Source organism: Ruditapes philippinarum, unplaced genomic scaffold (genome assembly GCF_026571515.1).
Source record: "Ruditapes philippinarum isolate M1 unplaced genomic scaffold, ASM2657151v2 ctg55_1_1_1_1, whole genome shotgun sequence".
In the NCBI taxonomy this organism is placed as follows: domain Eukaryota; kingdom Metazoa; phylum Mollusca; class Bivalvia; order Venerida; family Veneridae; genus Ruditapes; species Ruditapes philippinarum.
In genome coordinates this window covers 308,149-323,865 of record NW_026859363.1, presented here as the reverse complement: position 1 = coordinate 323,865, position 15,717 = coordinate 308,149, and positions in this window count along the sequence as shown.

Genomic DNA, 15,717 nt, shown 5'->3' with positions numbered 1-15,717 from the left:
TGTCAAAAGTCCTTATTTCTTCTGACTTTAAAGTTTTATTGGTTTGTTGTAGTTTTCGTTTTCAATACTTCAGAATTAGTTAAGTTATTTGGTAAATATTTAATATATCTGTATACTAAGTATCAGCTTCCCCATTCTTCATATTCACCTGACCATTCCCCTTGTTTTGTTTGTTGATAAAGCTTAAAAAATCCTATTAGGTCACGATTAAACTATGGAACATGCCTTTAAAGAATGGATTCGGAGACTGAAACCTTGTTTATCTGTTGGAGGTGAATTATTTGGAGACACAAAATAGAGAAATCAGTGACTCATATAAAGAATAAATTTTTACGTACTTAGATTTATTCATATTTTAACACTCCACGTACTAATTAATACACTAGCTAACATATTACTTGTTTGTTATTCCAGTCTCCGTACGTTTAGATATGGTTATTTAAAGAAACCCACGCACACACTGTTAAATTCAAAGAAGCTGTAGAAACTGTAGAAAAGGGTCTTGGATACAACATGGAAACCTTTTTTAATGAAAGTAATTGCTAACCATGATTGTTTTAATCAACGTTTACAACATTGTTAGAAAATGAAGAAGTATTTCATTGATTGTTTTGTTAGTGTATTTTGTCGTGTTGGATGAATTATCTGGAAACATTTGACGTCATTTAGTCTTCGGTACATGTATATTACGAATTTGTCATTTATAATGGCCAGTTACAACTTTTTGACATTTTAGAACCTTTACAGTATATTTTAAGCTTAGTGTGAGTATAACCAAATAGCATAGACAAAATATACGTTCAATCATAAAATTTATCAGAGAAAAAAATGATTGAAATAGATGCTGCCACATTATAACGATTTTTCCGGTTTTGATATTAAGAAAGAATGAGATATTGATCTTTTAAATACAAATATAATGAGGATTGTTTTAACTGATGTTACAATCGTTTGTAAGAGATGAACTTAACAATACAGTTTTCTCACTTACCGAGATTCCTTGAATTTATATGACAGGTTGTTATAATTTGTTAAATAAATTTAAAGTGTCTTAAATTAATGCATGGTTACATTGTTCATCATTTCAAATCGAAGCCTTTATTACATATAAATATTATTTGAAAAATTATAAATTACGCCTACAGTGTCTACCCCAGTAAAGATTGTTTTTTTATTCAACAGAAGGCTGAAGATACATTTTTATAATAAAAGCCGTTCCCAGATATAACAAAACACGTGTTTAAATGATTTAAGGCCAATTAATGTTTTTGGTGTGTAGAAATAGTATGATGTATGATTTCAAGTCATTTACGAATTGTTCAAGGTAAAAAAAGATCTCATCCCCCCAAACAACTCTAGGAAAGGAAACTAATTGTACTGCTCTTGTACCTTGTTATCTGTAATTATCAAAGAACTTTCCCTTCGTGCGTAATTGAATAATCACGGACAAACATTGAATAATCAGTCAACATAATTGGAAGAACTCGCTGAAAAAATAGCTGGTCCAGTGCAAATAGTTCTCAAATTGAAATATTAAAACCGTAAAAGATAAATTGTTTAAGTTACATGCAATTCTATGGTGGCTAATTTTCGACATTTGACATTTTAGCATTTTAGCCCTGTAAACATTGACTGTGTTTTCATTTCGTGCAGTTGCCTTTTTGAAGTTCTTTTATACTCGTAAATTATTGAAAAGACGAAAAGTGAGGCACGTGTCCGTGACCGAGTGACTAATGTCGTAGGCTTCAAACCGCTTGATCCTCGCCGCTGTGGGTTCGAATCCCGACAGGGAAATTGTAAATGTTTTTTATGAGATAGCTACCCAGCTAGCTTATGGTGGTCGTTTTGTTTCTACACAGGGCGTTTTCTACTATTTAAAATCGACGTGAAGAGTAATCCCTGGATACCGTAGTAAGCGTGCGTTGTGATGTAAACACCAATCAAACAAACTAACAAAATCAATATTAAACCTACTTTTAAAAGCCACAATATACCTTGTACATCGCATTCTTCTTTGTTTTGGTTACTCTTGATAACATTTTGCATTTTATATTATGCTCAAAATGAAATATTTTTTCAAGAATGATTTTTCGAAAGGCGCGTTTAATAAAGCAAGAATTATTTAGATAATTTAACTGATTTATCTTTTTACCCTGGACAAATAAGCATATCACAAGATAAATTATGTACATCCATTTATTAACTACAAATGTCTTTTATACTACAATAATTGTATTTCCACGTAAATTGTGTATAATTCATGTTTTTATTAAAATATACATTATGGCTCCCGAGGTTAGCATTAGAGAAGGTAAGGTTATACTATATTTTTCTGGACAACTTTTGAACAGAAGTGCCATACAAAACGGCATTTACATTGTTCGAGGTATCCGGTGGAAAGGAAGAAAAAACTGCCAGAAATTTATTTCCAAGGATACAAATAATGACATTGATGAATCATAGAGCCTTCTGAGTGAGCTTATCAGACGTGTTCAGTTAAGATACAACTTGATTATAAAAGAGGTAATTATCCAAAAGCCCTTATTGGATTTATTCAATAATAATCAATGTATGGCAAATGTTTGCCTAAAAAAATAGGTACATTTTCTTTAATAATACTTATTGAACCTTTTTAACCTTACATCAATGTGTGTCTTCTGTACTTATATATAAATGGGACTTATATAATTTTCATGATGATGTCTGATGACTGGCATACTTGACCTTATATTTAGTGACCTTCTGATCAGACGCTCGTACAAAAAAATTAAAAACTTAAATGCTGCAAAGAAAAGAGCACAACTGTCAAGTCTAATAAGCAAATGAATGAAAATAAAAGTTGTATGGAACAAAACGGAAGTAATAAAGAGTTATAATAGTTGAATTTATATTAAAGATCACATAGTACAATTTTATATATACAAAATATGTCAATGATCCACAGAGAAACTCTGATTCACATTACCATACATTTATAATTGTGATTGATGAGCTAATATCACTAAATGCAGCTAGTAAAGTAATATATCTAATATCAGGTCGCTCTTCGTTCTTCCTTTCCTACAAAGATATCAACCTCAGCTTTGTCGACGTCATACCCTTTTACATTATCAGAATTAGGGAAAAACTGTTCTACATAAAATGTTTCTGAGTATATTCTATCATTATAATATCGCTTTCTTGGTTTATATGTGCCGAGAAAGCCTAAAAAGTTATAGGTGTATCACTATCAATTATACGAAAATGTACACAAGTTTCTAAGCGTCCTTACAGTAAATATTTAAGTATAATATTCTATATAGGTTATTATCTATTTTTACACAGGTATGAGTCACTTCTTCTCATTCTGTGACAATTTTTACATTTCTATGATATATACATGACCAGAGAAATTAAGAACAATTGATTATTATTCTAGTAAAAAAATAATATAGTTTATCACAAATTGAATAGGTTAAGGATACTCACAAATGGTTAAAAAGTAGGATAAATTTTGTGTAAGATTACGTATACACACAGTGTAGCTTGCTGCAATTATGTAACTTTTATGGACGATACCATGATCATTACGTTACAGATTAAAACTGACAACATGTAACATTAAACCTGTAACAAGGAAAGTAGAGTAATTCATGTAATCTAAAACAACCATATCTTAATAATGTTCAATGATTAAATTATTTTTGTGCTTTCCTTGCTTTTTTAACGTAAGCTATTATTCATTAGACTTATATTGCTTTACAAGCGAAAACATATTATTTTTATAAATGAATCACTAGTAGTAAAATACAATCGCCACAAAGATAACGTTAAGTATTTCAAGGACAGTTTGGTTTGTTTTCAATGAGATAAACTGTAATACTCTTAATTGAATAACGCCTAATATCCTGTTTATCAGCGGTACATTTTATGAATTTTCACGAAAGAAACAAATATTTCTATGAATTAGTAAAATTACACGTTATCGGCAAAAAAAACTTGTCATTGACAGATATAAAAGATTAAAATGTAGCATTTAAAATAATTATAAGGTTTGGGTTTTCATCGGAAAATGTTTTCCCTGGACGTTAAATGTCTCTAACTTTATTAATTGAATTACTACAATTCACTTTTGAAAGAAACCACCTATGTAAAAGACATAATATTGCGCTTTTAAACCAAAGCAATCCAAAAAAAACCACATTAAACTGTGCAGTAAATGTCAGCTACCATAATTTTGCCAAAACAACAAATGTATTAACCTACCAACTGCTTTAATTAAATGTTCATGTAGCAGATTAAAAGCGAAGAATCCAATTATGTTTTTTTAAATAACTATATTAACTTAATACAATTTTATTTCCGCTGATGTATGAGAGCACAATTATTAAGCGCATTCAGAAATGTAATCTTAACAATACAAGTTAATAACACAAAAGCTATACATTCTCGACTCATTACTCCTTTTAAATTCATTTTCCTACAGAAACTAATATCATTACTTACGGAATTAAAGTACCGTATACTTTTTTTTTGTTTTCAAAATGTTCCGTATCCATCTGTATTGCCAATACATTTGTCTCTATTGGGACATATTGCTGTCAGTAAATATTTCAAAGTGTTCCGGTTCTCCCCACGAAATGTGTGAATGGTAATTAGTGCGAAGACATTTAGGAAAGAACAACAACAAAAACAGTAAGAACAATAAATAGAAAATACATTTGTAGATAAATAATGTTCTCTCAAAGCAATTTTTTTCCGAATTCAGCGTTCTAGCCAAAACCGAAAATTGAATATAGGCTCAAAATTTAACCCTCCTAAAGTGGATTAAATATGGATTTGTTGTCGTCAGCCAACAAGACCACTAGACAGAAATGTGTTTCATAATGAAAAAGAAATTTGAATAAAAAGCTGACACAGATATTTTATAAGAAATGTCTGCGTACATGAAGATATAAGTAGTTTCTATCAGTCTTGTCAACTCATTTTTCAGTGTTTAAGTGTTTTTTTCACTTTCCTGCAAATGTAAATAATTTATTTCAGTGAAATGATGTAAGCCGTTTTGTTAGAACTATGCATAGACTATAAGTCATTGATAGATATACTCGTAGATATGGTACTCATTCTATCAATTCTACAAATTTAAAATAGATACTAACGGGGACTTATTAAAGCATATGTTCATATTGGATTAGAAGACTTAGGCCTTGATATATTATTTTTTAGATAACAACATAATGCTTTTTTTCTGAATGTTTTCTTTCATCGCCTGAAATCATATTTGGATGAGAACAGATACTTTATGACAAATATTAATAACAACAAAATCAATGCCAGTCGGACAGTAACCTAAAGTAAAACGTAAATAAGAATAAAGCTAAATGATTGGAAAAATCTTTTACACTAAATTAACACCAGCACCTGGAATACATTTGTCAAGGTTACATAATGTCATGATTTTTTCCAGTAAAGTACTTAAAAAGAAAGAAACATTTAGATGCTGAATATTTGTCGACATAAAATTGATAATCTGAAATTATAACGAAAATCATATGTTCAAATGAATTACCATAAACCTTTTATAATGCATAGAGATTAGATCAGTTAACACAAAAAAATTTAACAAAATTATGTCATTGTCCAAATGTTATCTTTGTACACATACATACATGATTAAGATAAACAAATCAATGAATTTAATAAGACACAATGCTAGATAGAACGAGAGTTGAGTCTTTGAATTCGATAACATTAAATTTAGGAATAAACATTTTTGAAAAAATATATGAAATAGATTATTTAACATTTTTGTTAATAAATTTAACTTTATTGTTAATCAATCTCTTAAATGATTTTCTAAGAGATCTACTAATTCACAAATATAAAATAAGGTATTCGTTTTAACGGTCTTCAGAAAATCAATTCTAATTTGAAGCGACAAAAAAGAACAAAAAAGAAAAAGATAAACAGATTAAAAAATTGTTGAAAAAAAAAAACAAAAACAAAAAACACAACACAACAAAACAAACAAACAAAACCAACAAAACAAAAAAAAAAACAGCCCTTACTAAACTATATGATTACATTGTCAAATTAGTGATTATCCAGTTACCCTTTTTTGTATCTCTGGATATAAAAGAAGTTTTATTAATGCAACCGTGAAAACATATTGAATGTCTAAAAACAACTTCCTTTTTTATTCAGTAAGAAAATTTAGCTTAATATACAAATGTTTTTTTATAAGATAGTTTGCAATAGTTTTATTTCCTTCCTTTTTCTGCTAGGTCAAATGTTGTATAGGCTATTATTAGTATTTACATAATGATAATCATTAAATCAATATGTAACAGATCGTCCTATATTTATGTATAATTATCATATTAAATGAATGGCTCGATTGAAGATATAATTTTGTATTACATTCTTCTAATAAATTCATATTTGCGATATTTAAGAATTTGATAATTAATGTCATGATATGGAAGAAACCATTTAAAGATTGTTAAAAGCATAAAAGGAATGTGATAAGTCTTAACCTGACCTTTGACTTGTCCTTTGATCCATAGTTAAAACTATTTCTCGACTATAAGATGACTCATTTGTCAAGATTTCTTTTACCCAAAAGCATAAGGTCATGCACATTTCTATAGAAAAGAAACAAATACAAGAAGAATCATCTTAAAAACAGATACTTGGCCTGTGTAAATTTGCCTTAACTTGCATTTTTTATATATGTGTCAATGACGAAAACAATGCCTGTTTAACGATGTAATAATTGCATTTATTACAATTGTGATTGCAGTTCTCAGTAGTGGTAGCGTTAGTCTAACGAACTGTACAATCTCCTCTTCTTTGCCTTTCCGTTAAACGTCTGTTAAGGACGTCGAACACAATTGTAAGAATACACATTAACAGGTACGACATTTTTCTGTCTATTCTATGCTAAGAAACTATTCAGATATTCAAAAAATAACTGCGTGGGGAGACAAATGGCTTGTCAACTTTAATCCATATAGATTTAGTAAGTCAGCATCAATAATCATCTCCAGAAATACATTTATAGCAAACCACTCCAAATGCTTAACGAAAATATACAAAAGTAATTGACAATTAACACTTGGATTTATTCTTATCGACAATCATATATTGTATACATTAGTGACAAAGCATGGATACGGACAAACATAATGAGAAAATTAAAATATATATTAGATCGTTAGTCTTTAGAAATACTTTATACGTCGGTAATAAGACCAATTCTTATATATAAATACGTCGTATGAGTACATGCATTTCAATATGGACTTGATCACTTAGATAAAATACAAAACGAATTTGCTAGTCTAAGAATACTAGCGGCTGCAACAATGCTTCTATAGAAAATCTAAAAAATGATGTCAGTTGGAAAACATTAGAACAGAGACGCTTTAACCATAGACTTAATTTGTTTTACAAAACTAATTAGTAGTAATTACGGCATTGCAACTGAATACCTGGCTTCGCCTTTACCAGATTCCACAAACACTCGCTACAGCGAACGAACTCGAATGACACAAGCGGTTTATCAGCAAGGACTTCGTTATATTTTGATTCTTTCTTCCCAACTGACATAAGTTAGTAGAAAAACCAACCCCTCAGCATTTGATATTTTCAATGTTCAAAAGTTATCTACAACATTACAAGCAGCCATTCTATATAAAATACATGACTACGCACTAAATGCAGCTCCTTGAACTATCACTCTTTTCTAAAAAAACAATATCTCCTATATCGTTATGGGAGTGCGGACAAATGGAAATAAATTTCCACTTTTAAATGCCCATATTTTAACACATACAATGCATAGATTAAGGCTATTTCAAAGCCTTTTTTCAACATTACTCTTAATACTCTCCCTAGCTTTTGCAACCCATTGTTAGTAGTGTGTAATGTAACATAAAGTACATGTACTAAGCGTTGTGTTTTACGAAAAATTTATTCAGTAAGTAAAACTGATACGTGTACCAAGCGAAATATAACGAATACATAGTAATTGTTTTGGCTACCTGTCGTTTGATTAGATACAACCGATTATGAAATCAACATATGTCATAAACAATCAACTTGAATCAATACTAAAAGTTTCCCTGAATACGCTCTTAAATACTCAATTGAATTTAAATGTCAATACACTCTCTTTGTAAATAAAATATAGATATCACGATGCAACCCGATAAATCTATAGTCCAGCAACTACCTCTCCATCTAGGCTTAAACTTATATAGTAAGATCAGCTGCTGGAAGGGATTTATAACAAGGTTCCAACTATTTTGATCTATGCAAGCTCATTCGTTATAACTTTACCTCTGGATTTACAATGCTTATATATTACCATTTCTCTATGGAAATCTATAAGTAGTACCAGAGTCAAATGCATTCCACAAACTTTAATATATTAACTCTACATCCATGAAGCTAGGCTTCTATTGGATATATTTACATTTGGCCACTTATTCGTTTCTACCTAAGCTATGCTTCAATTAGGTAAACGAAAGTATCCTCTTATAAGAAGCCAGACTTCATCTTTTGCAGACTGCTCATCGCCGTATTTGTACCTGTTGAGATGATCGCTCAAACATGTCTTTATTTTCATTGGCTAATTAAAGTAATCCTTATCACTGAGACGTTCATTACATATATCATATCAAACGTTTATAAAAAAACGTATACCAAACGTATATTACAAAGTGACTAAACTAAAATATATTGTCGCAATATAGCAATTAACATAATAGTAAAGTAACACTAAAACATTTCATGAAACGATAATATTTATTCAAAACTAGTACATGTGTATCATAAAATATGTCTAAACGTTACAAAACAGTCTTGAAGCTCACTCTAGACTTCTCAGCCTTGTATTCGCCAATGATCGTCATGCCATGAGTATATATAGAGAAGTCAAATGTCACCTAGAAAAACCGCTTTATTCAGTTAGTTCATACACCTGCAATTGGTTTGAACCATATGTCACTTATGATACTAATAATATATTAAGATTTGCAGTTATAAAATGGGTCGCCGGGCAGGTGGCGGTTGAACACGTTATTTAAATTTGACGACATGATGTCATTTTAGGTTGCACAATCGTCAACATTAATCAAAAATATCTACCAGTAAATGTTTTTAAACGCTCCAACACCAAACATATAAACACATACGTATGGGAAAAAAAACAACACATTTGCTTATGCTTAAATAATTTGGAAAAACAAGTCGTCAGTCACAACTAAGGGTGTGCTTAACTTATTTCAAGGTGAATATATTGACTTATTGTCAGTATATGGATATTGGTTCCAGTTAGAGTGACAATACCTCTTCCGATAGGGAACTTTCATTCTTGTGCAATAGTTGTATTTTATTTTGGATGAGTTATCAAAAGATCTGGACAATTTTATTGAAAAGAAAGTCCGAACCAGCTGACAACCAAGATAATTAAACATTGCAATCAAAGTGTGGAGAAATTTGGCCATTCCGTTCCAAGTTTTATAATAACAATAAAGGATCTTGCGTAATATTTTATCGGGGAACAAATCACATATGTTCCTTCTTAATTGGAAATAAGATACTACTAAATGTGATGTAACGTCTCTTGAGAACAACAGCGTGCTTAAAGTTTGCAAGCACTAACTTCCAACTCACATTTTGTTACATTTAATTGTAGATTTATGTTCTTCGTATTGTTTTTAACTTTATCTCACAAATCAACTAAAGAATCATGTCTTCCGAAAGTTTAATCATGGATACTATAATAATAACGTGAAAAAATAATAATTTGACCGTTGTACACGGTAAAAATCGATATTTTGAAGTTGATATTTTTCATTATCAAAATCATTAGAGAACACACAACATCTGTGTATTTTATTAATTGGAAACATGATGACAAAGATCGACTAGAAAATTCAGTAACAACTTAACGCAGAGACCAACGCAATCTAGCAACAAAGGACCACAATTACGGAACCCAGCAGAGAGCCCAGCAAGGCTCAGAACAGAACCAAGTCAGAACATAAAGAAAAATACCGAGCAATTGTCATATTATTAACAATCATTATGTTTTTCTTATTATTTAATACTCAAACATTATATTCAATGTAAATATTTAAATTATATCCCATACATACGTTGGCATAAACCATTGTCTTGAGCGTTATACATTTATGGTAAAATTACCAATTTTGTATTACTTTCTTGTAATTAACTTCTTCTAAGTATGTTTCACTTGATGGGATACGATATAACCACGTATAGACTCTTTTATTTTCAGGAAAAGAATGCATACATAATGACTAAAGCAGTAATGTAGATAGTAGATACAATATTTGTAAATAACTTTCCGTGAAAACGTACACGTGTGATTACAACTAGGGAAAATAGACGATTTAAGACAATAAATGAAATAAAGGTCGATGTTATGAAATACGCGGAATAAATGGAAAAATAAACTACTTTGAGTTTTTTTAATCAATAATCAGATAGTATGTTTAGATAATTATATAAAATATCCACAAGATTATTCAGCAATTTTAAAATTTCTAATATATTTTCTATATTCTAAAACGTAAACAACAGTTTAAATGTCTGTACAGCGTTAACGACGGAATTAAAGAAATTGGTGTTCGGATTCATTTTCTTAGTTGGATCATTTTCTTTCATTCTTGATAGTTTTCACAACAAAATACGACAAAAAATGTTTTTATTTATCAGATGTTTCAAACAAAATGGCGCCCTCAATGTGAAAATACACAGGGAGAAAATAAGAACGGCGAGTGCATTGTTGTAGAATAATGCACGCTTCGTGCCTTCTTTGTTTATATAGAAAAAAATCCGATAGTGTTAGAATAAATGATTTGGTCTTAAAGTTTTTTGTGGATTTTCATTTAAATTTACTTTACTTAATGACAGTAGTAATTCTTTTGTGAACGTGCTTTCGATTAACGTTTCTGTATAATGTGTGTTTCAATTACTTTTAAATAAATCAATTTCACCTATTCTTGCAAAAGTCTGTTAATTATTTTCTTTAATAGTTCATGATTATTTTCACCAAATATTCCTTTGATCCAGCTTGATTTAATCAAATTAATGAGAATTGGCAAGTCTGTCATATTCAGTCATCAATATCTAAAGTTTTATATAATAATACCCCTTTTAACCTTTTCTCTTTCTGAGTGCCATCTTAATTCAAAAGTGTCGGGTAATTGTTTCATAATTTCTTCAGGAGAACTCTGAAGAATAAATATTATTAAAATCAGTTTCAAAATATTTAAAGACTTTTAGACAGAAATTTTATCAATTATTGTAGAATGTCTTTCTCTCCATCTTTTTATGTCTGCTTTGAATTGATTTAATTTTTGTCATAATTCACTTTATTTATGACATTTTGAATAGGCCGTTAATAACGCCTAATGTTTTTGTACATTTGGATGTCTTAAATATATATTTGTACATTTTTTTCTCAATTAATTAGATCATGTTAATTTCTAATTTCTTATTCTGATAACTGTATATTTCTTTAAATTAAGTTTATACCCAGAAATAAAAAAAAAATATGTTTAAATATGTACATGTTTTCTTTAAAGCTGTGTTATTTTATTTAATAGTAAATTTGCATCATCTTCAAACATGCTGTTTTTTAATTTCTACATAAAAGATCCTAAAACCTTCAATGATTTGGTAATTGATAGTAATTTAATTGCTTAGATAAATATATGGATATAATGGACAGTCTGGTCGAACTATTGTTATTAACTATTAATATTAATGGCTCAGAGAATATGTAATTTATGAGTCGTTTACACATGAATTAAACCAAAGTTTAGTCCAGCGTTAGAAAGATCTTAGGTTTTGAATACGTTATTATGATTGATGCTAATATCGAATGTTCTTCCAAAATCGGGAAAAAATAAAAAACCGGTTAATCATTTTTTCTACATACTTTATCACATCATAAAGTAATGTTTTATTTTCACTGATATATCGCTCTCTGATGAAACCTGTTTGACTTTTGCCGTTGAGTGTTTTAATATCCGTTCATTTCTGTTAGAAAGAAACCTTTGTTAGTAATTCAGCAGACTTATTTGACAAATCTTTATTTGGTTTTGGAATCCGAGTACTTAAACCTTGTAATTGGTTGAAACAGTTACTGTCTAAAGAAAGATTAACAACACTTACCAAACCCTCAGAATAGAACGAAAATATATATTAAAGACTTCTCTATTTTATACATAGTTTATTGTCTACAAACACTTGAATATACAGCCAACATAACATGTGTAAGTGACTAATGTGTTACAAACAATACTTGTACATTATTAGAATCTCAAAATATTAAACAACTAGACTTCTATATCATCGTTCTAGTTTCGAGGGTGTGTCTATAAACATCCAGCTTCCTACAAATAAATTCTGTATTAAAAGCTTGATAAAGTGTAATCCCTTAGAAGCCTTAATCACAATTTAATTACATGAAAATTCCTGAAACTGTCTGATTGAGTCTGTACATGATGGATAATGAAAAAGTGCAACAATCTTCCCGCCCCCTAGGACTAGCTTAAGTGGTATTTAATTTTTTAAACACTTAAAAGTGTTCGAATCAGTGATCCAGAAGAACCTGAAAAAAATAACAACACTGAAATCCATTAGTATTCCACATATTCGAAATCTGTCATTATTTTAATTTATATTCATTTTTTTTCAAGTGCAAATGCTGGCAAAGTTTTAGGAGTCAGTTGCAGGTTTAAGCAAAATACAGATTAAGTTACAGTTATAGTTTTCTATTTAATGAATGTCCTTTCTTTGTTAATAAATCAATATGACCTTATTAAACTGGACACTAAAGAATACACAATTTTGTTCAAGCAGAATATATTCATTTTTGTTAAAAAAGAAATTGTTCATACATTCCTATGCTAAAACAATATTTCAGGTTAAACACCACTTGCACAATAAATGCATATACTGAGACTATTTAATGAATAACAAATGGCTGTAAGATATAAATGTCAGTGTTTTATGCTTATTGTTGTAATTAAAATTGCTTCTGGCAATATTGAAACCCCCATTAACGTTTTAATACGAGTTTCATTAAAATTCTTATAACGTTTGTGAATAAGAATAGCGCTAATAAAAGATAAACATTGCGGGTTACCTGTATACAAAGAAACAGTTTATGACACAGGTTCGTACCTTGGTTTATTTAGCCAATTTAAGATGTTTTGACTTAACAATAACACAATCTTATTATATAGTTTTCTAAGATAGAAATATTGTAATTTGTGGACAAAAATGTAAACCTTTACAATCATGTCATGCAGCATGACTGATCAAAATGTTTCATTTCACATATTTTACTTACATAATTTACTCCTTTTGTAAAACAAGCAAAATGTGCTTGTAAGGACTACCAATAGCATCAGGTATTGTATAAGTACAATACAGCAAAAATATTCATTCATCTTATTTGGTGCCACATTTGTGCGAATGATGCCAAATGTGTAAAATATGATAAACAAGATCGACAAGGAAAGGCGGCATTCAATGAACGCAGCCCCCATCCGACCCAGCAACAAGCGTCAGCGGCAAGGAGCCCAGGAGGACTCCAAAGAAAAACAGGACAGGGCACAAGGCAGAGCACGGGCAGGCAAACCACTACATCAGAATACATAATTAGTAACTTATAAGGAACTAAAAAGTCTAACTGCATTTGATTAAGTGAAATGATTGCAATGGGTTTTAAATATGAAGCTTAAATTAAGATATTTGATATGTATTTTAAATGAACTGTGTGTTTAAAACAATATATATTAGTGAACAAAGTTCATAAAAAAGCATTTGCCGGCAAAAAACGTTTTTTTCATTATCACTTTATTCAAAACTATCCTGATATGACAAAAATCGTAAGGATCATAATATAGCTGTAAGTATTCGAGTATTAAAGATGTCCAGTGATAAAAAGTGGCAATAATCAAAACGTGTATATTTACTAATGCTTTTATATACATTATTTTTCCTTATTCTGTATTTTGATTTAACGATCGCTTAAAAAGAGCGACGAATTGCTCAAACAACCAAATGGTCTCACACCAAAGGAAAATTCCCATTTATCAAGGAATTGTCTAGTAAGATTTTTTATGATCGTCGTCGATGAGAATTCAGAAGTGTACAATGTAACAAACTGGATAAAATTTAAGCGTATTTTACTAGTGCCTAGTGCAAGTGATTTTTGTGTTTTGTTGGTTCAATTTATAAGGTTTCCGTTTATTTCACAGTGTTGTTGATTTATGTGATGTCCGTAAAAGGTCTCATCGTGTATTCAATATGGTGTTCCTTGTGTGACAATGCCTTATGTTAGATAGTATTCAACTTGAAACATCATAATTTTATGACATTACCGGGTTCAATTTTGTTCTGTATAACATTTTACAATAAGTACATGGATATTGTATTTAGATCATACTGTGCTTCTCTTAGTTCAAGGTACTTAATGTTTACAAACAAGAAGAGAAACAATAAACAAATGGTACAACAATGTCATTAGCTGTAACATTTAGGTATTTTCAGATTGATGTCTCCATGCGCACGACAACCGGAACCCGATAATGCAACAATGCGAAAATGTTACAATGCGAAAAAACGAATAGACGACAAAGTTATGCTTTGTCGTCTCTTTGTGTATTCGCATTTTTGCATTTGAAAGCGCAAATGCGAAATACGACAGATGGAACGCGAATGTACGACAGCTTTTATGTGTCGTATTTTCGCCCTACTTCTGTTGTATTTTCACTTTGTTGCCTTGAAAATCCGAAAAAGCGAAAGGAGGACAAAGTCTAGCTTTTGCATTTTGAGGCAAAGAAGCGAAAACACGACATGGCGTAAATCATCCACCATATAAGACAAAAAATTTGGGTATTGCTGAAAGAACCTGCATTTGTTTTTCTTTATTATGATAGTGTTTTTTTAAATAAATAAAATCACTGAACCTAAAGGTTTGATAAATGTGAACAACTTTATGTCCTGTATTACATGGCGTAGAGTGCGATTCAGATGAACAGTGTTTATCGTTGCGCTGTGAAGTAGCTGTTTTGGGGCTTTTGACAGATTCAATAACAGATGCACACGATATTATTAACTTTATTCATGTCATGTAACCATAAAACAATCTAGTTTAACTCGTATGGAAGTCGACATTTATATATTTTAATGTTGCTAGTTCCGTTGTCGATGTCGTAACATTCATCTTTCAAAGGCTAGCAGATAAGCTCCGCCAGGTGAAATTCGTTTATGATCGTCCTTTGCCCGATTTGAACATAAAAAAAAGAAATACGTATGAATCGAAATTGGCAACCACAACCTTCTGAAAACTTTATTTCTTAATCAATCTTTCCTGAATAATAATAATAATAATAACAATAAAGAATAACAGAGACCTAAAGAACTGAACCATCTTTGCACAACAAACTAAAGTAACATTTATAAATTCTTCACAAAAATACATATTAACAACGCCAATTCATTATTTCAGCCTGCCAATATTCTTGGACAAGTTTCACTGAAAGGGTTTAAATACCAATGACCAGCCGTGCATAATATGTCAAGATACGTGTTAGTAATCCTGTTTTTCCGTGATGCTCTTAACGCATGTAGATATTGCGTGAATGATTCTTAAAATGTCATACATAAAAAACATTGTCAGTGACA